This window comes from Pinus tabuliformis, chromosome 9 (genome assembly GCF_031772625.1).
Source record: "Pinus tabuliformis cultivar Carrire ecotype Pingquan chromosome 9, CPIR1, whole genome shotgun sequence".
NCBI lineage: Eukaryota > Viridiplantae > Streptophyta > Pinopsida > Pinales > Pinaceae > Pinus > Pinus tabuliformis.
Window position 1 is genome coordinate 271,438,226 of NC_142307.1, and position 27,236 is coordinate 271,465,461.

Below are 27,236 nucleotides of genomic sequence, written 5' to 3' on the forward strand. Positions count from 1 at the left end.
CCCTTTCAGACTCTCTAAAATTGAAAAGGACTGAATTATCTTTGTCGTTAAACTTGTTAAAACTGAATAGCGACAAACTTGTCCATACAGACAAGAACGAGTTTCACTGTCGCTAGGCTCGTTAAAATATAGTGATGGGTTTGCTCGAAGGGAAAATTATAGAACAAGCATATGTTATCCTCCTCAAGCTTGACAAAAATAAAGAGGTACTGGTCAACAATGACTGGGGAAAAATTAGGAAGAAAACTTGAAGAACCTTTATTGGTAGCAAGTCGCTCTTGAACATGACACTTTCACTCCACTTCCGAGTCGGGTTGGGTTGTTCTGTTCACTGGTCATATCACCATTTTTCCATCACACCATCCACATTTGGGGTTAACGCTACCAATCCATCATGTCAGTGTCGCCGGTATGTTCAAGAGAATTTGCTCAGAGAATTCACATGTGTCTCATCCGTTGTAATACATTCACACTCCATTCTTTCGTGACTGCCACCCTCAACCCTGTATCATCAGATCGTTTTCCCCTCCAAAATCATTTATTCTGTTCCATGTCGTAGATGTGGGATTCATTAAGGCCCTCCTACGGTGCATTTCTTCTTGTCAACATTAGTTCATTATCCAAGAAGTCAACTTAGGAACAACCCTTTCAGTACTTTGAAGCTTGCATGCCTTAATGGCAAGTTTCTCACTTCCGACGACAGGTTGACATCAATGGTCTTCGACCGAAAGATTTTGCGTGGTGTTTGATGCCAAGTACCTTATTAACACCATGCAAATTGTATTACAGTACCTTGAGGGTCATCATCATTATCGATGATTACTCTCACGCCTGTTAACAGCTTACATCATTGGCTGGTAATCAGGCGATGTCTGTCCATGTTCGACTCCAGAACATATTTCACATGGATCAACTTGTACTCTGAGTGAACATTGAATGAGTTTGAAGACCACGGATCAAGTTTCATCCATCTGGGCTGTGATATATTCAGGAAAATAAAAACATAAAATGTACATTGTTGCTGCACAGATGATCATCTGAATGAAAGGATGATGACTCTATCAGAATCATCAGTCTCCCGCACAGACAGTTGTCTGTCTTGTGTACATGAAAATGAATTTATAAAGCTAAGCATGGGAATGCCCGCCTCAGCTAGATCATGAAAAATATTATGAAGATAATGTATTGTATTTTATCTTATTACAAGTCGCCTTCCAACTCGAAAAAACTTCGGATCCTCATGATAAAGCATTTCACCTGACATCAAAAGATTAATGACCTCATGCTTTAGGGGGAAACTGTTATAGACATTTTTGGGCACTATAACCCCAATAAAACATGTCCATAAACCAAGGGCTCCTAAGTCACTAAAAGTGTTGTTCCATACCCTAAAAGAACAAGGTCAGCTAATTACATCATCTCCCAGAAGTTCTCCATGAAAAACTGGTCAAAATTGGTCAAAACTGGACCATCTCACCTACTCCGTGGTCAAAGTGCGATGCATCCCACCTAATGCACATGGGAGGTGTGATGCATACTGAAAATCCATTCTATGGGATGAGATGGGCGAGAGTGGACAAATGGCAGAGACAATTTGCGACGTGGATGATCATGAAATCTTCCAGGAACTTCTCTTGTGTCACTTGCCTCTCTGAATTCGCCCAGGGATGAGTAAGAGATCATCATTCTCCAAGTGGAATTAAGAACTATCAAAGAGAGGACACTAATCAGAATCCCAGAAGCTGACTCACTCCCCTGCAATCATCTATATATGGATCCCTCATCCCAGAGATCCAGGGGCTGGAATTTTGTATCTTGTAAGGAAGTACTGTTGGTTTCTTGTTGGAACATCATAGTGTTGGGTGATCTAAGCTTTTCATGAGGTGAGAGAAGGGATTTCATGCTGGAGGGTGACGCTGGGTCAGAAAAATTGGTTGTAATCCTCTTTGCTTATTCTTGATATTAATAAAGCTATTCAAGTTTTCCTCCAAATTCTTATATGTTTGATGATATATGTGTTTGTGTGGTCAATATACATCTGGTCCTATATTTTTTATGATTGTAGAGCTATGTTCTTCGATAGTATTATGCTGCTTTGATTCCACAAGTTCTCTTTGAAGTTTGGTAGACGAAGGAGATCTGTCAGAAGGGAGAGGAACCAAGGAACCAAGTGCAAGACTAAGTTTGGTGTCCTTCATTCCACTCTCATCTACTTCTCATAAAGGAAAACAAAAGTAGTTTTAGTTTGTTTGTTTCTAATATAGCTATCAGTCTTAGTGGAACTAGCAGCTTTGAGTGGACACTAGATTTCCTGATAACACCTATTCTTATCAAAGTATGGAGTCCCGTCTTTGATACAGACTATGAACAATTGGGAGCTAGACCAATTTGGGTTAGGATGCCTAGATTTCCCCTACATCTATGGTCAGAGGATATTTTTAAGCACTTTGGGAACACCTTGGGACTCACCTCGATCATTATAAGTCTTTCATTGATACTAGAAAAATGGCCTTTTCTCTCATCTTGGTGTCTTTGGATACCAGAGAAGTTCTGGAGAGGGATGTGATGGCTCATTGAAGGCACAGTACTAGGGTTCAAACTATATATTATCAAGGAGTTCCTTTTCACTGTCGCCTATGTCATAAGGTGGAAAATTGTTTCAAAGAGTGCCCTTTGCTAGAAAACTAAATCCATTCTCAGGAGGCATTGGAGGACACCAGAAAGGTTTGGAAGCACACGTGAAGGGATCAATAGGTTCTGAGGGACGGGACATCAAAATCAAGGTCAGCTGTGGCACATCAAAAGAAACTTGTTGGCCCTTCATCGCCGCCTTCTCCTAGGGTCACCAGGCATGCTCCGTGGATTATTTGCACTTCCCAAGTACTGATTCCTATCCTATTCTGTCTTCTCCTTCTGCATATATTGCATCATCTGGATATCCACATGCTCCTCCCTATGATGTAAATATTTTTCATATCCAATATTTACTGGATTACTTGCCCCCTTTGGACTCCCCTAATATTTTCTCTATCCCTCCTCTTGCCATCTCTATTTTTCCGTCTTTCCCCTCATCCTCTTTCGATGTTTAATCTGAATCTATCTCTAGACACTGATATCACCTGCGATCTCTTGACAAGTTGATACCTTCCTCTACAAGTAATCTAGGCACATGATCCTCCCCAAAAATTCTGAAGGTCTTAATGATGATTTCACAATTTTTGAAAACCATACTACAGGAATCAAGTTCAAACTGTTAAAGAGAATGGGGTATTAGAGAAAGGACCATGACATTAATGGCCAGGGCATCATAAACACCATCTAATTAGAAGAATTAACCTAACATATAGGACTTGGATATGTCAAGAAGGAGCTTGGGGAATACTCTAAAACAACCAGTGAATCGTCAATGACACATGATGAGAGGCACTCATTAGTTCTTTACAAATTGATAGTGGAAGTAAAATATGTCAATTTCTCTTTAGTTTCATCTTCACATGATATTATTTATGTCAGAAATGTGGAGATACCCATTACAGCGACAACCATGATACTCCTTACCAAGATGAGGTACAATGAAGTAGAAGCACTTGGTGTTAATGGCCAAGGAATAACTTAGCCATTAGAGTTTTAAAAAAGACCTTGATTCACAAGGTTGGGATGCACTAAAGGAGAGTGCTCAAAGACGTGAGAAGCTTCCATGATAGTGTCGAAACCATCGAGGAAAGAGGAATATGGGAACACATTGCCATCAACCACTCAAGAGAAAGAGTGGAGACAAGCTCTCGTTTCCATGATCATACTAGAGACCAACGGGAAAGGTATAACAAGTCTCAGTATTCTAATGTTGATTTTGATTACAACTGTATCGTTAATAATGAACGAAAATCATTGCATAGAAAAACTTTCAATTTCTGTTGATTGCATAACCATGTGTTTGCTAAGTTCTGGAGAAGAATAACATCACAAAAAGGGATGAGGCGTGAAAGACCCTCTCAATAGCAGGAAAGGAAGAAGGTAAATAAGATCTAGAGGAAGAAGGCTTATTGTATTTATTTTGACACAGGTGGTCATCGAATAGCCACGTGTTGGACGCTCCATCCAGAGCAGTGTCACAATGACAAACCATCCGTGCATGAACCAAATGAATCAGTTGTTCAACCAATGAATGTGCCACAAGGAGACTACCCAATCACTTTGATAAGTGAGAGATTGTTCTTCTAGATGTGGTATAATTGCATGGCCTTATTTTTTCAAATTACGAGTTTCATTTTAAACTATAAAAGTGATGATCTGTTTTGCATCACTTGTTCAGCAACAATGATGTTTGGCCTTATTTTTGTAAATCACATGTTTCAGTGATGATGTGTTTTCCATCACTTGTGGAAGAAACAATGATGTTTGGCCTTGGATTGATAGCTGGGGTATTGTTTCAATTTTTATGTAAACTTGAACAGATAGTACGTGTTATAAACTCATGGAAAGTATGGGATTCTTGGCTCATTTTTGGTCATATAGATAAACATGTAATTTGCAAGATATTGTACCACAAGGTTGCAAGGGATGAAGGTGTTGGATCCTTGTTTATGGCTCTAAAAGGAAAAGGTGAAGTAGAAGGAATGATGACTTGTTATGAAACTTGTGCAGACAAGGTAAAAATCATTTATAGATTATTTAATGATTTTGGAGGACCAAAAGCTTCTCTTATTGGGAAGGATCGATCTAGGAGGATACAGGAGGATTTATCTAGGTGGATCTCTAAAAAGTACCAGTGTGATGGTAAAAAGACTAAAAAATAAAGGTGGAAAAATATCGATAAACTTAGCATCAGATTGAAGTGCTCTCCATCCTGATTCCAACGATGTGAATGACACTTGAATTAGAACTCACATGGAGATGTTAGGGCAAGTCAAAGTTCAAGTTTGACTTGGAAAAGTCATAGGAGAAAATGATGTGGCAAACTATTCAACTAATGGGGAAGCGGAAAGTGTTAGGCTACCATTGGCCCCACATTTCACTGATCACAAAAGGCAGAGGTCCGCAGTTAAAGAATCTACCCAAAGAAAGAAAAGGTGTTATGCGATGCTCTCATATCACACATCGCAAAGGGAAGTGTTTTACAAAATCAGACCTGACAGAGTCGAGTTGTGATTTCCATATCGTAATCGTATGTCACACATGCCATGTTTACAAAACCATAAGGCTTGTCGGTTCTACTGATTGTGATTTGCGAAGACTTTTTTCGGATCTGATACATTATACACTATGGTTTGATAGTTCCTTCGGCTCCGACTTTTACCACATATCATTGTGTCTTGAGTTCCCTGTACATAATATTACCCCTAGCTCCACCAACTGTGTTATGTCGATGGGTCTTGGATATGATACACTTATAGGGTGTGGTTTTCAAAACTCGTCGGGTCCGCTAGTTCGCAGATCACATCTTGCACTATGCACCAACTTGTTACGAAGAATCAGCCTCAACCTTGACCAATTTTCATTTGTGAAGTATTTATAGGATCTGATGGATTATGGATCTCAGTTTAAATTTTTTTTCGGGTCCACCTTTTATCACAAAACGCTTACTACCAATGGTTCATGTTTTTCTGCTAGTTTAAATTGTTGATTATCTGTTTTAAAACCATTGGCTTCAGGAGTATGTGTCGAACTATCCATTGGGTTAAGGTTAATGTGAAACAGTCTATGTCAACTGTTTTCTATTGGATTTTCTAAGACTATATAAAACACCACGTGCCATTTGTGGAGAATCTCAATTGTTGAAACCAACAACCTAAACTTGCAATTTGTTGAAAAAACCTAGTTTATGAAGGGTCCTGCACACCAACATATAAATTGGGCTATCAGCATAGTGAGAGGGGAGAGATAAGTAGGGAGCAACATAGATTTATAGAGAAGAGTAGTGGAACCTGCTCCTAGCAGGTGGCTGAAGCCTTACCTCAGAAATCAAAAGGTTCCGAAAAGGTGCATAAGCTTCATTCCTCCAAATTGGGTGTTCAGATAGCTGATTCTGCATGCTTTTTCACGTGGTGTTCTATGCTTCTAGAGTTGGGATCTCCATTTGTTGTCTATCTTCCAGATTGGAGCCATAAGGGTGTTTTTGTAATATCTAGTTGTACTTACTTTCCATTCATGCCATTTAATGAATGAAGGCCTCCCCACTATTGAGCAGGACCCGAAGATGTAATCCAAATTGGATGAAATCCGTAATCAATTCTCTTTTTCTCGATCTCGTGCATGATAATATATCTTTTATATTCATTTTATATGCTTATGTTCCATGGTTTTTAAGCACATTGTTATATGTAATTTAATAATTCATCCATAGAAGAAAAATCCTAAATCACTATCCTAATCGAATGTCATTTTGGGAATCAGTACTGAGCCTTTCTCTCCTTCAATCCAATAATATCATCCTAGGGGAGGGGGGACCTCAATTTATCTATTGGCATAGTTGAATTTTGAGGTTCCTATGCTGAGTCAGACCCTATAACTAACCAAATATGCCCATTACTGGGGCATCACCATTTGATTGATATCTTGATGGCTTGACTTCAACCGATTTGGAGGAATAGGAGAATTGGGGAGACTCTACCTGCCTAGAGGCTGGATTAATTTATGACTAAGGAAGCCCTTCATGATAAGCTCAATCTCTACAAACAATTGGTCAGCTCGGGTGTCATTTATGACCACTTCTTGATTTATATTGATATATTTTGTCCCTTACCCAAACCAAAACCATATTTCAAATTCAATTCAACATGGCTTATGGACGCAAACTATCTCTAGCTTGTCAAAGAGACCTAGTCAGATGATCCTCTTGATGTTTGATCAATCTACCTCTACAATATTTGCCTATTCCTTAAGAATAAAACAATTTATTGGGCAAGGGACAAGTGTAGACATGACGATAAACAATTGATTGGGCAAGGGACAAGTGCAAACATGATGATCATTCTTTCATTAACATTGAAGCAAGAATGTGCCGAAGATGAAGACCCTAGTATAGGAGGTTTCTCATCCACAGAAGAAAAATATTTCATTATTAAATTGGAATCATATTGCATTAGAATTCTCAAGGAAATGGAGGAAACCTGGAGGCTCAAGAGCATGACAATTTTCCTCAAAGAGGGAGATGATAATACTAATTTCTTCCACCACTTCGCAAATGGAAGAAATGCTATCAACACCCTATGGTACCCAGAAGATGAGGATGGTCACTCCTACACTTATTTTAATCAACTTGCATCCTTGGCCACCTCCCACTTTAGACAACTCTTTAAATCTCCTTAGGAATTCACTTTGGCAGAGATCATTAAACTTGCTAGTGATCTGGATTTAAACAGGAATGCAACAAATTACAAAAATAACCATAAATACAAAGATGCAGTAGAAATAACACTTCATTTCATTAATATCAAATACTGAAATATGCTTACAAACATAATGGAAATAAGACTACCTCGGGCAATGGTAGCTTCTCTTTGAGAAGAGATGTGGCGGATACATGCCTCCGAACTGTGTTATGATGAGGCTCAAAGGCCTATTTATTATTGAGAAACAATGTAAAACCCTAAACATCCAAAAACCTAATCGTAGGAGATGAAACACCATAATTGTGAGCTCCATTTGGGTAAATTGGTACATCCACTTCCTAGGGTCATAACTGTGGCATACGATCTCTGTTTGGCTATCATAATACCTCATTTCGAAGATCTCAAAGAGAATGCCAAAATAAAACTAGAAGATTGATATGGGACGTTTCTAGTCTCTCCATTTTCCCTAAAAAATATGTTTAGGGCCTCAAAATAGCGCTAGAAGTTCAGGACCTTAAAAAATACCAAAAATAGTAAACTGTGCTATAATTAAGGAAATCAAAAAATTGAAAGAGATAGTGTTGGGGGCCCAAGTGGAATAGCCAGGTGGCCACCAATATCTGCCTGGATCATTCCTACCGCCTTAGGAAGCAGTGGTCCCCACTACATTGAGTTCCTCCATGAGATGAGGAAACTTCTGCTTAACTTGGTGTTATAGACATTTTTTTGCCTTACAACATTGAGCATGAAATGTCCATAATCCAAGGGATCCAAAGTCCCTAAATGAGTTGTTCCTACCCCTAAAGGAACAAGGTCAACAAAAGACAACTTCTCCCAGAAGTTCTCCACCAAAAACCACTCAGAAATGGTCAAATTAGGATCAATTCAATAGCTCCACTAGCTTCCTGCGTTGAAATGCAGAGGTTACACTAGCCAGTTACACTGCAATGCAGGTAGAAGCACTACCAGGGTGCGTTGAGCGGGAAATGACAAATGGCAAGTTCATTCAACGAGGTGGAAAGACCATGGAAGCTTCCAGAATCTTCCTCAATGACACTTGCCTCAATGAATTTGACCAAATGATGAGTAAGAGGTTCTCAACCTCCAAGTGGAAGCAAGAACTGACAGAGAGAAGCCACAAGTCAAAACATGAGCTGACTCATCGTCTCTACTCACATCTATATGTGGATCTATCACCCAGAGGTTCAGGAGGCTGGAATTTTGTACTTTGCAGAGAATTGCTGTTGGTTTGAGATTGAGATTAGTACATTGGGTGATTTATGTTTTGTTGGTGTAGAGGAAGGGATTCTTTTGCTGGGAGGTAGATGCTGGATCCGGACTCATTTGGTTGTATCTCCTCTTGAACCTTGTTATCATATCAATAAAGCTACTTGAGTTTCTCCTATATGCTTGTATTTCAATGATGTTTTGTTATATTTTCATATTTAGTTTATATCTGATCCTAAACTAGTTATGAATGTGAATCTATATCTTTTGTGTAGTTTCCCTCTCTTGTGATCTTGCAGGAACTGGGTGAAGCTGGACCAATGAAAGAGCAGGTAGCAGGAAGCGAACGAAAGAGAGTGATTGGATCGACAAACTAGCGGAAGACACCGGTTAGTTACATCCTTCTTTCTCTATTTGCATCTCATAAAGAAGAATACTCAGATAGCTTTCCTTGTTTGTTGCTAAGGCACTATCACCTCTTAGAGTGGGATAGGGGCATTCCGAATCGGATACTTTTCCCAACAAAAAATTGGCGACTCCGTTGGGGAGAGTATCTTGTTAGTTCATTTGTATTTCTATTGCTATTCATTTCATAAACTCAAGAGTGTCGAATCGAACTGCATTTGCTATTTACAAATGCAAAGTAGAGATCAGCTACTCTAGTCCTCCCACTAGGCCTGTTTATGATCTGAGGACCTGATCCACAAGTGCTCTAATAGCCCTTTGTGATAGATCTTAGTCCTCCTATAAATCATCCTCCTAAATGTACCTAATTGATAGCTTTTATCTGGCCAAAAACTATAGATCAAATTGCAAACCGTAACTCAAAACCCAGAAACAACTCTCGTTTCTGCTTCAGCGCAGACTCTATGAAGAGGTTCTGCATTTCAATGCAGGTCCCGTGAAGGCTACCTGCGCTGAATGTCAAATCCTCTGTGTTAGGAGTGCGCTGATCAATCTTTTCCTTGTGCAGCTATGGTTCCCTGCTTCCTTTTGCTCAGTTTTATCTCTGTTTTTTGCAGCCTGTTATCAGTCAGTGTACCTATCTGAAACCCATTTTCTTTGCCTCAATTCCACCTCAGTTGTATAAAGAAACCGTATTTGTTCTCTGTGTATTTGTTACATCATTTGCAGTTTCCCATTACAAAATTAAACTAGTCATACTGTCGCCCCTAGATCTAGACCTGTCGTAAGTGTCATTTTGATCTTAGGAGTGAGTTTGTTTGTTGTTCACAGTTGATTTAGATTTTACTTTTGTCTTTTGGTTTGAATTTATGCATTTCAAGTGTCGAAACAAGTAAATCATAAAGTGTCGTAATCGTCTTTTTGATTTCGAAAAAGGAACTTGTTTGTGTTTTCACTTGAAATCGAATTCAAATTTATATAACAACTTTCTTTTTAGGCATCAATATTAAGAAAGTAAAAACAAATAAATGCATATGTGCATTTGCATTTTGACAGTTTGTATGTTGATTTAGTGAAAAGTGCATTACTGTGTGCTCTATGCTCTTTGAGAAAAGATGGTGTCTTTTTTTTCCCTTTGTAGCTAGGATTTTCATTGTTGAAAAGATATAAAAGCTTGCTTATCATCTTTAGACTGCATTTAGGAATTGTATCATACATCTCGTGGTGATCCAAAAACGCAAAATTCTAAGAAATATCAACCTAAAATAAATTGAATGAACTTAACAACGCTTTGTAACATAACGCACAACATAGAGGTCTAGGCTAGAGACGTGTTCCGGCATCGTAAAACCTGGTCACTGGTCGCCTCACTGATGGTTGGGTGATTCCTCCTGAGAGACGATAAGTGCCAGTACGGATTGTGCTCCCACGTACGTTCGTGTATATATTGGGAGACCCCTATAGGAATAAAACCTTTATCCATAGGAAGCTGTGTCGGCCGCCCTACTGATCGTAATGCACTGAACACATCATTCAGGAAGATTGACCGCCCGTTGTTACACTAAAAATGTCACCATGGCTATTTACAGTTAGTATGCCTCTATCAACAGTCATGCTATCCTCCTGGGCAAGTCTTATGCCTCTGCTCTCCATGTCAAACTCCAAAAAAGAGAGAAAGTCTTTGTAAATGTGTTTATCTCTGGGTACACAGATTCTCTCGACCTTACCTGCGTATACGCACCTAATGTTCACAAAAACTGCGTACTTGTACCCTCTGTATGTAAAGGGGCAGGTGCGTACCCATGTAAAGGTCAAAATGCGCAAGTTTCACTTCAAAAAAGTTACTTGTCATTTCTAGAGGCTTCTAGAAGTATGTTCGACGCGTATGAAGTGCCTCCAGATGGTTCATGTATCCCTACCAAAGAGGAACTTATCCCATCAATAAGGGAGCTATCCCACCCAAATAGGGACTTATCCCATTGATGGTGGACCTGAATAAATTCCTCTAGAGCACTATAAATACAGGCATTGGGCCAGAAGGAGGGGAGGTTGAAAGCTAAACATTTCTAAGGGTAGATGCTGCTGGAATTAGGACTCCTATTTAGAAGCTTGTGAGGAGAGATTACCATCTTTGCTTGTTCTATTTGGAAGTGGGTGAGCTTTTTCAAAGTAAAGGAGAACTCTTGATGGACCTTGGGAGGGACTTGCACAACACCAAGGCTCAGGTTGTAATTGTTCCTTTTGTTTCCTATTAACGCAAATGAGTCCATTCTTCTCAATAACTTGTTATTTATGAGTTGTTTCATGTACTCCTTGGTCTATATGTTAAATATGTTTTATTTTATGAGATTATCAAGTGCTATTTAATCGTTTGATTGTTAGTGAATGCAGGTTTCGAAGTGAAGGAGGAGCTCATCCGGATCAGCGAGGCTGGACTGCTACAACAACGTTGGACTACAGGTAGGATCTAGACACTTGATTTCTTGTATGGTAGCTGAATGTTTAGAGAAGGATTGCTCTTGTTTGTCTTGTTTGTCACTAGAGAGTCTTAGGCTCCTAGGGAGGTTGGTTGTGTCCGCACTATCGACTCTTTCCACCTGACAAAATGGCGACTCCACTGGGGACTCCATTGATGTGAAAGTTTTTCCTTTGTATGCAACTTTGATATGAGAAAAGTCATTTATTTTCTGGTTTTTGGCTTTGTGACTTTGTATTTGGGTGGGTTAGCTTAGGGTTAGATTAAATTTAGTTTTTCTTGGTTTTTCCAGTAGTACGCACCCTCTGAGTATTGCACAGTGCGTACCTGTACGCATTGTTGCTGTGTGCACAGAGCGGGCCCGCACCTGTCTTAATAGGTTGCCTGCGTACCCTGCTAAAAATTAAGAAATTTCCATTTTTTACATTTTTCCTCTTAGATTTTGATTTTTCTTAGTTTTTACTGCCCAGATCCATTAGTCTCCTGTCAAAGATTTTCACTTGAACTTGTTTCGATAGCATTGAGTGTTTTAGTGGATTTCATAGAAGTTTAAGCCCTAGGGTTTGATTTTTTAGTAGGTCCTGTATTGACTTTGGCGGTAGAAGTTGTCAAGCCTTAGATCTCTCTAGTTTTGTCAGCCTTCGTAGGAGTCGGACCTATCATAAATTCTACCTGTGAGAGCAACTTACCTTTGAGTTGTCTCTTTGGCAAATTTCGAGGTGCTTGTTGATTGAGTATTGATTTCCATTTTACAAAAAGAACAAAAAGATTTGAGTTTTGTTTTGACTGGTCTTTTGATTCTGCATTAGCTGGTCCTTGGCTTGATTGTGGTCAAGTAAAACAACCTAGAATCATCCTTGTAGGCTTTTGCCTCGTTAGGTTTGCTTTAGAGTAAATTTCCTTTGATTTTCTTGTGAGTCAATTTTTCATAGATTTTATAGATTTTGAGATTCATTTTCGTTACAATAGATTTATATGCTTTATTAAATAAGAAAAAATACAAAAACATCTCCTTTGAAACGTTTTGTTTAGTAGCTTTGGGGTATTTTGAAAGAAAAAGAATTTTTCGTGCACGTAAGGAGTGGTCATGTTTGTATGCTTGGAAAGATAAAGAGAATTGTTTCTTTGATTATCTTTACTAAGAAAGTTGTTTTCTATAAAATTTATATTTTCCAACTCTCTTAGTTAGGAGTTTCATTGAAAGAGAAAAGTAGCGTAAATCATCTTAGGTGCATCTTTGTAGTGGTTTGAGTCGAGTCTACACACCATTGGTTTCATTTCCGCTACCTTTTGTCTTTAAGAAAAACCATAAAATTAACGCTTAAAGTAAAATCAACATAGTAACTTTTATTTACTAGGGCTCTGAAACACCAATTTAGATCAGGCTAGTGTCTTGGAGTAGGAGAGTAATTAACTCTCCAAGACAACAAAACCAAACAGGTAGCTTATCTTGTGATAGAATAAATCCAATTGTCTCATTTGTACTCTAGGAAAGCTCCTCTTAAAGGAGAAGCACGAGCTCGTGTCCGAACCAGTGAGGGGATCAATCCTCCCTCGTTGGGAATGATGCCAGACACGCACGTATTACAAATGGTAAACCTCAGATTAACCATTGTCGAGGAGCCAGGGGTCACTTGTCGGTAAACCTTGGATTATTGTCAAGGAACCGACAAGGGGATTGAGCTTGATACTATGCCCTTGCGTGCTGTCGGAGTGTAGACTGTTCCCCCAGGTGCATTTGTTGCGATTTGTAACCTTAGTGACCATTATCTTTAGGATTCTACCGAGGTGACAGTGGAGGGAAGATCCCACTGTACCTGGAGCAGACGCCGGCTAGACTCACTTGGATTTTCTGGGGGGTTCACTTCACTCGAGACGGTTAAAGTGGAGGAACTTGTGCCGGTCTATTCATTAAGCAGGTTGTCAGGGTAACTGTTCCACCCGCCACTTCTGTACTGAATCCGGCGATGTTGGGTTTCATCTCCAACTAGCGTTTTCGGTCTGGAAGGCTACTGTTTGTGCTTGGTTTGATGCCCTAGATTCTTTAGGTGTGTGATTCAAATTTGTTTGGTTCTTTAACGACTTTAGGTGGTTTGATTTGAGATTTTACTTTGTTTTCATGTGTAGTAGTTAAAAGTTTTTAGCTGTGGCAGAATTACCGAGACAGTATCGTAGACTTCGGGGCAAGTCACCTGAGATTGTTACCGGAACTGATTTGTTGAGGAAACTCCATAGATCGCGGGGTGGATCTCCTGAAGACGTCCCGGGTCAGTACGAAGGATTGAAAGTCCTTGTAACTCCTCCTAGTGGCAGTAGAGTAGGTTCACCAGAAGAAGGAAAGTCTTCCTTGGTAGTCCATCCAGATTACCAATGTCTAGAGACAGGTTATAATCCTGAAGCTGTTACAGTTTCCGAGCTTGCTGGTAGCTTTTCATCTACTAGTGATATAGGTGAAGAATCTGAAATATCTGAACCTGTTACTCCAACTTCTAGTGTTCCAGATTCACCCAGGGTAGAAAGAGTCATCACCAAAAATCTTCCTACTGGTTTGATACCTATTGAAGAACTTGCTCCAGAGGAAGAATTAGGTGTATCTACCCTTGAAGATCAACCTACTATTGATCTTAGGGAGCGTGAATCTATCTTTTACAGTCCTCCTAGAAGTACTACTTTGTACCTTTCGTTAACAAATTATTTAGACAACTCAGGGGTAGGTTTTTCTCCACCTCGTACTCCTTTTCCACCTGGAGGTATTTATACTCCGGTAAATATGTCTGGTCAGTCGTCTGTGTTCACTCAATCTCCTGAATCTTTCTTACACGGCGGTCCTTCTATTCCCACTGGGTATCAGTCACTTTCTGGTATCTTTGCGGGGGCATCTCCTCAACCCATTGATCATGGGTTATTAGCTTGAAACAATGGTAATAAACCGTTGGGTGTAGGAGACATTTACATGATGTCAGGTGCAGTTCTCGTTTCTCAACCTCAAGGTGGTCAATTACCGCCTGGGGGGCAGCCTCAGTTAACGCCTGGGGGGCAACCTCAACGTACACAAATTGTGTCTGGGGGGCAACCTCAACGTACACAAATTGTGTCTGGGGGGCAGCCTCAAGGTCAGTATGTACCTAAGGTACAATACATGCCTCAAGGTCAACCCCAGCCTCAATATGTACCCCAAGGTCAACCTCGGTATCAATATTTACCTCAAGGGTATCAACCTCAAGGTCAAGGTCAACCCCAGTATCAGTATTTACCCCAAGGTTATCAACCTCAAGGTCAATACTCAAATCAAGGTTATCAACCACCTCAAGGTCAGTCATATGTTCAAGGTATGGGAACTGTACCTTTCAGTTATCAATCCTATCCACAATCCGGTTATGGATCTCAGTATCCTCAACCTGTTATGATTCAATACCCTGGAATGATAGTGTGGGATCCATCACAAGGTCAACAGGTGTTGCAGCCAAGTATGCAGTTGGTACCTCAAGCTGGACAACCCGTAGTTTCTGGGCCACCCCAGCAACCGCAACCTGTCCAGTCAAATGTTCAAACTTCTGTAACTTCGGTAGTTACTCAGCCGCCAATTGCACCTAGTACTCCATCTCAAACGGCTGCTACAACTACCACAACATCTGCCGCACTTACTTCTGGAGTATCGACATCTCTTGTTTCTACTATCTCTGTAACTACTCCTCAGACATCTTTACCCTTATCTAGATCTACGATTTAAACTACGGTTTAGATGCCTGTAGGTCAGCCTGGTATAAGTACGGTTGTCACTACTCAACCACAATTTGTTCATAAACCGTACTAGGGACAGTACCAATATGGGCAGCCTGTCCAGCAGCCGTTTTACCAATATCAACCGTATCCTGGGTACACTTATCAACAAGCTCAACAACCCCAGTACAGTCCGGTTAATCCTGGTTTTCTAGGAGGATATAATATCCCTAATGCGATTCCTGTTCCTATTTATCCTGGATATCCTCCTCCTGGGACTGGTCTTGTAACCCAGAGTTTTAGAGATCCTAACCGGCAATTACCGTTTATCGCAACTTTGGATTTACCAGACTTGACGCGCCTAACGAACGATCCAATTCAATATCTTCCGTTCTGGCCGCCAATGCCAAGTAAGTTGCCCAGTGGTATACCCAAGTTCGAAGGTAAGTCTGGAGAGGATCCGTCAAATCACGTGATGACTTACCACCTCTGGTGTGCTTCAAATTCTATCTCGGATGATTCGATCCGCTTACGTCTTTTCCAGCGTACACTCATTGGTCTCGCGGCCAAGTGGTACATTGAATTACCACGGGCCTCTTTTTACAATTTTAGCCAGTTAGCTACCTCGTTCTTAACTCACTTTCAGTTGCCGGTTAGATACGATAACGGCACGGAGTTATTAACTTCACTAAAACAATCGACGTCCACGTATATTTCTGACCACATTCATGAGTGGAGGCGTCGAAGAAGGTTAGTGAAAGTTTTTATTCCAGACCAAATCTTAGCTGAATGGTTTGTTAAATCATTATTACCGAAGATTACTGAAGATGTAGCTAAGGCCGGAGTAGTTACTGAGGAGCAAGTCATTGCTCAGGCGCAATACCTTGACTTAGTTTATACTCAGTCGGGTACATTACACAAGAAGATCCCAGATCTTCCAAAATCAAATCAAATCGCTGCTGCTCCTTCGAGATCTCATGCCGCTGATGGTATGATTGGTACGGTGAACACAAAGAGCAAGAAGAAATCTTCCAAGAATTCTACTACTCCTATAATCACCTTGCCTGATTCCCCGACAGGAGAGTCTTCTCCTAAACTTTCCGCCGATATTCACGCTGTATAGTCATCTACGACCAAATAAAAAAACGGGGGAAAGAAGAAAGGAAAGAAGAAGGCTAAAGCAGACAAGGCTCCGAAGGAGAAATCATAAAAGTTGGAAACCAATGACGAAAAGCGCAAACATCGATATCCTTGTCTTATTTGTGAAGAGGATCATTTTACAAGAGATTGCCCTCATCGGGCCGAGGTTGTGAAAATAGTCAAAGTTTCTCCCACTCCTGCTGTGTTGAAAGATCCATTTCCAAAGTAGGAGAGTAAGATGATAGGTTCTTCCTCGACTGCCAGTGAAGAACTCATTTTGATGATGTCTCATGTGAGGATTGTGACTCGGTCGCAAGATTATGGTAGTAAGAATCATGTTGATGGTAAGGAAGCAGAATCTTCTCATTCTAATCCATCAACCTCAGCTCCTAGTTCCGATCCACTACAGATCGAAAAACCTAACTCGGACTTAGTAATCAAACTTCCCTCCAAGGGTGTTATTCGAAGGTCTGCTTTCAATCCACATGCGAGAGCGGCCCAGAATTACAACATTGTTGAGGACTTAGCTATTTCACCCTCAGGAATGTCGGCTTTAGAGGTGCTACAATCATGCCCAGCACAATGAAAATTACTTTTGTCGGCTATCAGAGCTGTTGATGTTCAGGACCCGAATCTGATAATCTTTGATCTAGAAAATAATACACCGTGCCTTCCCCATCAAATGGCTTTCCAGATTCCAGTGATAGTAAAAAACAAGCCTATTCATCGGACTGTAATTGATGAGGGAGCTTCCACGTGTATTATGTCGATTCAGTGTTGGAGATCGCTTGGTTCTCCTTTGCTGAACCAATCCCCGACAATCCTTAAGGCCTTTGATGGCCGTGGGTTCCGTTCGCTTGGTATTCTACAGGAATTGCCTATAGGGGTAGAAGGGAAAACCGTTAGTCTGGATGTGGAGGTGGTTGATGCCCCTCTAGACTACAACCTTCTTTTGGGTCGAAGTTGGTCATATGCTATGACAACGGTTGTTTCATCGGTCTTCAGAGCAATAAAGTTTCCACATAATGGCAAGATCGTGACAATTGATCAGCTGACATACTTTTCATCCGACCCAGCCTCTTCAAAGAGTATCCAGCATGTCGGTAAGACGACAATCCCTTACAGGGACGTTGGCGTAGGTTTAGTTAAATATTCCGGTTTACTGGGAACTTTTCCTTTCCCTCCAATCAACGCAAACCCTTCATTTGCATCAATTCATATGATTACATCAGACACCATTATTTACGACGATCCTTGGATTGTCCCACCTGAACCTGAGATAGACTCATTCGGTGATGCTATGCCTTTGAGTCCATATGAAATTTCTTATGAAGCCGTCATGTCTTTTACCGACTCGCGCTCATCCCAAATCGACCAAATGAATGTGGTCAATGAGGAATCACTTTTCACATCAACCTTAGAACGGATAGCGTTTCCCAAAGTCGTGTCATCTGACGAGCAAATTCGCGAAATCCTAAGTGTAGACGATCTACCATGGGAAGATCTCCATCATAGATCTTCGTTTTTACCTGAGGATGATGCTTTTGAAAATGATTTTTCATCTATTTTTACCACTCAATATGTCAAAGACGCTCAGAATCCAACGAAACATCCTGATTCAGAGTTGACTTTGGGGAATATTTCTCGCACTATCCCCATTGACATTTCAGTGAAGTCCGAAATTGAGGAAAACATTCATATAGGTGCCTCATGTACAGAAGATGAAATTCAAACTTACAAGGCCCTATTCCAAGAACTCCGCGATGTGTTCGCCTAGTCTTACGAGGAAATGCCAGGAATCGATCCTGCCATTGTTGTTCATGAAATAAAGACCTACCCGGACGCTAAACCCGTCCGGCAACAGTTGCGTCAGATTCACCCTAGAAAAGCGGCTGCGATTAAAATAGAAGTCGAGAAGCTGTTGAAAGCAGGTTTCATTTATCCAATCCCGTTAACAGATTGGGTATCGAATATTGTTCCGGTTAACAAGAAACAAGGAACAATAAGAATCTATATCGACTATACGGATATAAACCGAGCTTGTCCAAAAGACAACTATCCTACGTCCTATATCGATCAAATAATTGATGATTGTGCTGGAAGTGAAATGTTTTCCTTTATGGATGGTTTTTCGGGCTATAATCAAATCAATATTCTACCTGCTGATCAACCAAAAATGGCATTCATTTGTCCATGGGGGACATTTGCTTACTACAAATTACCTTTTGGGCTTAAGAATGCCGGAGCCACCTTTCAACGGATGATGTCTTACGCATTTCATGACATCAAGCACATTTTGCAACCGTACCTCGATGATTTGCCTGCTCATTCTTTACATTGAGCTGATCACCTTGTCCACTTACGAGCAATATTTATGAGGTGTAGGAATAATCGTATTCGGTTGAATCCCCACAAGTGTGTATTCTGTATAGAAACAGGTCGATTGCTGGGATTTGTTTTTTCAAAAGTTGGCATTCGCGTCGATCCCTTGAAGGTCGAAGCTATCATCAAATTGCCTCCTCCTTTGAGTTTGCGCCAACTCCAAAGTTTGCAAGGGAAAGCAAACTTTTTACGCCGATTCATTCCAAACTACGCTGAGGTCACTAAAGGTTTTACACGGTTGTTGAAACAGAACGCTCAATTCGTTTGGGACGAGATTGCCCAACAATATTTTGATGCACTTAATCACGCGTTGACCCATGCACCGTTGTTGCATCCTCCCAAGTACAACCAGGACTACTTCTTATACCTCGCAGCTTCGCATTCCACTATTGGAATGGTGTTAGTCAAAGAAGATGAATTTGGAACGGAACATGTGATATATTATCTTAGTAGGACATTAAACCCCACTGAGCTAAAATATTTGCATGTGGAGAAATTGGCCCTGGCAGCTGTTCAAGCTGTCCAGCGTTTTCGTCACTACATTCTTCTCCATAAAACTACAGTTATTTCAAATTGCAACCCTATGATTTATATTTTGACTAAACAACTGCTAGGGGGCAAGTACTCTAAATGGATTGTTATCCTGCAAGAGTTCGACTTGGAGTTCGAGAAGTCCAAGTCTAAGAAATCCTTAGTTTTTGTGGAATTGATGTGTGATTTCCCGCATGCTGACACAGAAACTGTGGCAGAGGAGTCCATTGCGGACGAATCTTTGTTCCTTATCAGTACTTTAGATCCGTGGTATGGGGATATAATCATCTATCTCCAAAGCCAAACCTTTCGGCCTGAAGCTTCAAAGTCGGAGTGTCGAAAAATTCGGTTTCAATCCCAGCAATACAAAATTATTGGAGACACACTTTATTGCCAGGGGGCAGACTTAGCTTTTCGACGTTGTTTAACTCACAAAGAGGCTGAGAGGGTTTTGAATGATTGTCACTCTGGAGCGTGTGGCGGTCATATGTCTGGGTATGCCACAGCTCAGAAGGTGTTGCGTGCTGGCTATTTCTGGTCATCCATGTTTAAAGATTGTATCGTTGCGGTCCGAAAGTGCCACAACTGTCAAGTGTTTGATCGCAAGATGCGCGCACCACCTGCTCCTCTCCATCCTATAATTTCTGTCGGTCCTTTCGTCAAATGGGGTATCGATTTTATTACTTGTAACCCTCACTCGGCTGGGGGGGCATGTGTATATCATCCTTGCAGTTGATTATTTTACTAAATGGGCCAAGGCGATGCCTACATTCGACGCAAGCGGCAAAACAGCTGCAGTTTTCATATTCAATCACATTATAACTAGGTTTGGTGTCCCACAAACAATCATCACTGACCATGGGAGCCATTTTCGAAACATCATGATGACTGAGCTTACAAGCCAGCTTGGTTTACGCCACGATAGCTCTACTCCTTATTATCCGCAAGCCAACGGTTTGGTTGAGTCTATCAACAAAGTTCTGGTTATCATGATCTGATGAATCATTGGTATTCATCGGTCGAATTGACACAACATGTTATTTTCAGTGCTATGGGCATACCGAACTTCAGTGAAAACTTCAACAGGTTTCACTCCTTTCCAGCTAGTTTATGGCTTGGAAGCTATGTTACCCATTGAATGCGAAATCCCATCACTTCAAATGGTTGTCGAGTTACTCCCAGCTACTTCTGAAGAGGAGAAGCGTTTATTATACTTAGCTCAATTAGATGAGACTCGACGTGACGCTGCATTGGCAATCGAGACTCACGCAAAGCGAATGAAAGCTCAGTATGATAGAAATGTGACCCCTCGAAGTTTTTCGGAGGGAGACCTAGTGCTATTATATGATCAAGCTAACGATAAGCTAGGTGCTGGAAAATTCATTCCTATGTGGCATGGACCCTACATTGTAAAGCAAAAGTTAGCAAAAGGGGCCTACGAGCTGGTAGATTTTGACGGGGACTCTTTGGGTAAACCCAGAAATGGACTTTACCTAAAGAGGTATTATGCTTAAATGGTGGGTATGGAGAATTTTAGTTAGGTTAGGTTTTCTTTCTAGCTAGTATGTTTGTTAGTTTAGATAGTGTGCTTAGCTTAGAAAGTGTGTTTTTCGTCATTATTCTGGCTTATCTTGGTTTTACTCTTGATATTGCAGTTGTCGACGCCTCTCCAAATGTACATTGGATTTGCCGATGGTGCTTGTCGTAGTACACGGAATATCTCTTCCGCAGCTTGGGTTATCTATTCGCCCTCTGACGAGTTAGTTTCTATGCATGGGGTGAGCCTCGGTCGAATGACGAACAACATTGCAGAATACAGTGCAGTGGTTGAATTATTGTCTGAATCTATTTCATTTGGAATTCGATGTTTGATAGTGAGGTTAGATTCTAAACTCGTTGTATTACAGCTTAATAGAGTATATGCCATTAGAAATCCTATGTTATTAAGGTTGTTTTTGAGAGTGTGTCTCTTGGAACGTGAATTTGATTACATTGAATATCATCATATTCCAAGGTCTTTAAATACATTAGCAGATGCAATTGCTTCTCGAATGTTGGACAGACATTTACGATAATCATGCAAGTAAATTTAAAAACATTTCATCACATATGTTAAACAAGATAAGCCGGTAATAATGATATATATATATAGATAGGAGTGTGTCAAAAATATACATCGTCTTCGATCATAGGTTGAAAAACACCTTATGATCGGCAAAAATGATAAGTACAAAAAACCAAAAATGTCATATGTGTCTATAAAAGTGACTAGCCAATTACTGGTGGTGCTCTCTATACGAGACCACTGCCCGCGCTACCCTACACAGGAACCTCCTAAAAGGTCCTGGGACTGCGACCACATAGCGTTGAAGTCGAATGGGAATGTCATCTATGGTGGTCTCTAGTATACTCGCCGTCAGACGCTCTAGATCCTGTTCCAGCTCGGCTAAGGTCTCTACAGCCGCATCCTGTGGGGCTGGTGCTAGTACATCTGGTACTCTCCTCTTAAAAGCCCGGAGGTTGGCCGGACGCCATGGACCTACATCTGCATTTTGAAAATTTGTGCTGTCAGTTTTGAGGCGATATATAAAAACAAAAAAAATACATAATTTAAAAACTTGTGAAAAATGAAATACCTCTGTCGTCCCACTGTTCTCCCTGTGGAATAACCATGTCCAGATCATTCCGAAAATCCATTCCGGCATAGGGAAAATCCTGAATAGCAAAGACCTGGCTCTCTAGCCAGTGAAAGTACACATCAGGAAATTGAACAACTATTGCGCCCTCATCAAGATGTCGGGCCATTACAACAACCCATCTCGTCAACTTAGGCTCCCGAGGAGCCCCAACTGGAATCGTAAGATGCTGGGGGATCAGCATTGGAGCTCTCTCTAAGGCAAAGCTCACAAATAAAGGCCCATATCCAAAGGTCTTCAGTTGTCCGTTCTTTGCCCTGGTTAGTTGGCCTTTCATATTGGCCAACACAGCATCGCACCAGCTGAAAATGGTTCCTCGGTAGCAATCTATCGCCATCCGCATTTGGGTCCCGGTGGCAATGTGCAAGGCGGCTGCGCCACAGAGTCTGGTAACAGTAAAGGCTATCACAATAAATTTGGGCAGGGATATATACTTGATTTCTATCCCTTTCTCCTGGTTCTGATTGTTGCACCACTGTAGCTGGAGGCTAGCAAGGGATTGGCCACCCGGCCTAGTCCCGGACAGAGTCAGTTGCTCGCCCCTATTTGGCAAGCCAGAGAGAAAATATATGTCGGAGGGCTCTATCTCGAGCTGGTTCTCTTCGATGTAGAAGCATTGATCCTGAATGTTCCACCTTTCAACCAGCCACTCAAGGAATGGCACCTGGCCGCTCATGCCAGGTATGGCCCAGTATTTGTACACTCTGCATGCTTTTAACGCATCAATAGAAGGTTGATGACCAATTGCGTCCAAATCAACGTCCTCGTGTTCTCTTTCTCTCCAATCTAGCATGGTGAATGCCCTACACACCAAAAAACAATAGTTAGAATTCATTAGAACAAATTTGATTGGTTGAATTTGGAGGTTGGGGTTTAAAAATGCATGTTTCACGGGGTACGCACCCCGTGTTCAGAACACAGAGCGGCGGTACGCAGCTGGTCTGAAGGCGGGATGCGTACCCCGACCTTTTTCCTATATACAAAAAAGGTCGGGGTACGCAAGTCGCCCATGGGGCACCTGCGTACCCCGAGAAACATATCCTAAAACCCTAAACCCCCTAAAAAATCAAACTAAAACCTAAAAATGAATTTTAAACTGATGAAATTGAAGAGGAGGATGTTGTGGAATACCTGAAAGAGACGTCGCTCGATTCTAACGGTCGGATTCTTCGCAATGTCCACAGGAAGTTTTCTTGTCAAAAGCCCTTTTCTCAACCTCAACAATAAAATGGTAAAAATGACATGGTAAAAAGTCTTTTTATAGGTTTTTTGGGTGAATGGATGCTAACTTTGTTTATTTTTCACCATGAAAGGACATTTTTCAATGTATTTTTACCCATCTTAACAGGTATGAGTAATGTGTCATTTTTGTGCAGGACAGAAGGACTTTAGAGTAAAATTATCATTTTTCACAAACCAAAGCATCATAGTCATATTTTAAGCCCTTTTCTGACTCCTAAAACATGAAATGATTTCCAAGCGTTTCTTTTACACTCGTTAAAACGTAATTAAAAGACGGTCCCCTTATAGCTCTTTTCTGACCATAAAAACAAGAAAAGATTGCCGGGTTTTTGTCATTTCAAAATCGAAACGGAAATAAAACGACGTGTCCTTGATCACTTTTTACTTTTCAGGTCAGAGACACTAATCATGAAAGTACTCCTTTGTCGCAAGATCAAGCGGTTCTCCCAGGTATTATTTTATACTTTTTCGAGCTTGGGGGACACAAATTTACAAAAAAGTTCAACTTGGAGTCTTCTTAAGTTTTTCAGACTCTCTAAAATTGAAAAACGCCGAGTTTCTCCTATACTAGGCTCGTTAAAATTTCACAGTAAAGGATCTGTTCAATTACAAACAGGAACGAACCACTCCTTCCTAGGGTTCGAATCAAAACTAGGTTGGACTCATCCGAAGAATGAGCCTATAATCAAGAATATGTTATCCTCCTCAAGCTTGTTAAAAAATAAAGAGGTACTTGCCAGAAATGGTGGGGGAAAAGAGAGAAGAATGAGCCTATTTGTTATCCTTTGTCTCAGAAGAAACCTTATTACCACTCTTGAACACGACACTTTTCATTCACCTGGGTTGGGAAATCCTTTACCTCACAGTTGATCAAACCACATTGAACGTCTTCAGCTGGGTTCCGGGGATTAACTTTGAAGTCATTCGTTACCAAGGCATCTGTTGTGTCGTTATGTGTTCAAGAGGTCTGCAAACAAAACTTTCATCTGCAAAATACTTGTCATCCATTTGACCATCCCTGAGTCAGTCCTTACAACAACATTTCTTCAACTTGAACAATGATTTCGTGTTGTGGGCTTGCCTGCAACGGGTCGCTTTCTATCGACATAAGCACATTATCTAGAGAGATGACTTAGAAATTGTCAGTACCTTGAAGTCTGCATGCATCAATCGCAGGTTTCTCGCCTTTGACGTCAGTTTACATCATTGACTTTCGATCGAAGGATTCCGTGAAATGTTTGACATCAATTCATTCATTCACATCTCATGGATTGTACTGGGTACTTTGAGAACCATTGACATTACTGGTGGTCTCTCTCACACTTGTTAACAGTTTACATCATCGACTGGTAATCAAGTGGTTTCTACCATGTTCGACATCAACTCATTTATTTGCATGGCTAGAATCGTACCAATTCGGGAAGTAGAAATGAAGACCCTGGATCTAGTTCCCACCATCCCGGCTGCGAGGAGTTTTGTATTCATTATCTAGTAGACTAATCATAAACGATGGTTGCATCCATACTGTGTCTACAAAAGTCTATGATTATGATGTACTGCAAGATCATTCCTGTATCATAGTAGTTAGTCTGTTAGTTAAAAGTTTTGATCTGAGTATGGGAATGCCTACCTCAGCGATGATATAATCTTATACATGTATTTTGTGTTGAAAATTGCAGGTTCTGACCAGGCTCTCCACGAGATAATATGATAAAGCGCTTCACCCTTCCTAGATAATACAAAACCCTAATCTACTACAGGCTTCACACTTTAGGGGGCAATCTGTTACACTAAAAATGTCACCATGGCTATTTATAGTTAGTATGGCTCTATCAACAGTCATGTTATCCTCCTGGGAAAGTCTTATGCCTCTGCTCTCCAAGTCAAACTCCAAAAAAGAGAGAAAGTATTTGTAAATGTGTTTATCTCTAGGTACGCAGATTCTCTCGACCTTACCTGCGTATATGCACCTAATGTTCACAAAAACTGCGTACTTGTACGCTCTGTATGTAAAGGGGCAGGTGCGTACCCCTGTAAAGGTAGAAAGGCGCAAGTTTCACTTCAAAAAAGTTACTTTTGGTCATTTCTAGAGGCTTCTAGAAGTATGTTCGACATGTATGAACCGCCTCCAGATGGTTCATGTATCCCTACCAAAGAGGAACTTATCCCATCAATAAGGGAGATATCCCACCCAAAGAGGGACTTATCCCATTGATGGTGGACCTGAATAACTTCCTCTAGAGCACTATAAATACAGGCATTGGGCCAGAAGGAGGGGAGGTTGAAAGCTAAACATTTCCAAGGGTAGATGCTGCTGGAATTAGGACTCCCATTTAGAAGCTTGTGAGGAGAGATTACCATCTTTGCTTGTTCTATTTGGAAGTGGGTGAGCTTTTTCAAAGTAAAGGAGAACTCTTGATGGACCCTGGGAGGGACTTGCACAGCACCAAGGCTCAGGTTGTAATTGTTCCTTTTGTTTCCTATTAATGCAAATGAGTCCATTCTTCTCAATAACTTGTTATTTATGAGTTGTTTCATGTACTCCTTGGTCTATATGTTAAATATGTTTTATTTTATGAGATTATCAAGTGTTATTTAATCATTTGATTGTTAGTGAATGCAGGTTTCGAAGTGAAGGAGGAGCTCATCCGGATCAGCGAGGCTGGACTGCTACAACAACATTGGACTATAGGTAGGATCTAAACACTTGATTTCTTGTATGGTAAATGCATGTTTAGAGAAGGATTGCTCTTGTTTGTCACTAGAGAGTCTTAGGCTCCTAGGGAGGTTGGTTGTGTCCGCACTAACGACTCTTTCCTCCTGACACCCGTACCTTAAAAAGTATTCTGCGGTTTTGTGAAAAGTTTGGCACACCCTCTACCTAGAACTCCAGAGGAGTTCCTTTTGGCCTTTTTCAGACTCTATAACAGAAAAAGTCCATCCGAGCATTTGTCACTTCAGGCTCATTAAAACATCGAAGGAGACTAGAGTCATCTTTAGCTTTTTCTCGACTCTTTAAAATTGAAAAAGCAAGTTGTGTCTAAAGCGTCTAAAAATTCATTTAATTTGGAAACACACTTTCCCCTTTTTTATTTTGGTTGATCGAGTAATCCGCAATCATGGAAGAAAGTCAAGTGAAACCCCATCATTCGCGGAGGCTTACGAGTCAACCGTCTTTGTCTCCGGAATCGAAAACAGTACGGACAAAGCGAACTCGTTTAACCGGTTCGAAATCTCCTATCAAAGTGAGAACAAGTGTTCCAACGACATCTGAGATTCTGGTTACTCCAAACATTTCTGGAAACCCTGCCTCTATAGAAGAAGTTCGACAGCCATAGAGGGATAGTGATATTGATCCTAGTCTGAGAGCAAATACTTGCATTACTGAACCAGTTCCATCCGCAACCGGTTTAGAGAGTCTTGCTCCTCAAACATCTGTCACTGTCGATTCAACCCCTTCTTCGGCACCAGAGATATTTTATGGACCTGACGGTCTTCCTCTTCCACCTGGTTTGATTGCGATAGAGGAAATTGTAGAAGATTCGCAAGCAAGTACTCCAACACATTTTGGAGTCGGGGTCACTCTATTTCCTTCGACATCAGACGTTAGTCTACGACCAGTGGAAGTTCCTGTAGAATCACTAGGAAATCTATTAGATAGACTCAAAATGTCTGAACAACTGTCACCATCTAGGACTCTGTCGAATGACACAGCGACAGCAGAACTCCCTGCCGTCACTCCGACAATGTTTGCCGGCGTACCATCTGTCCCGACTAGCTCTCAACCGCTAGAAGGAGTCCATCCAGGGACTATCTCGACAGTGTGTTCTATTCCTGTTTTTTCCTCCGGAATAATATCTGGCAACTCTTATTTTGAGACTCAACAAATTGATCCATTTGGAGGTCAATTTGGGCCATCCAGTCCCCAAGGGCAAACAATCCCCTTGAGTTTCGGATTACCACCGTATGGGGGCAGTATGCCCTTTCATGACCCCCTCCGGGAGGATATCCATACGGGAGTTCTCAACAGTATTCAAGTTATACCGGAGTTACGACAAGTGGTTGGGTACCTATACTACCCCAACA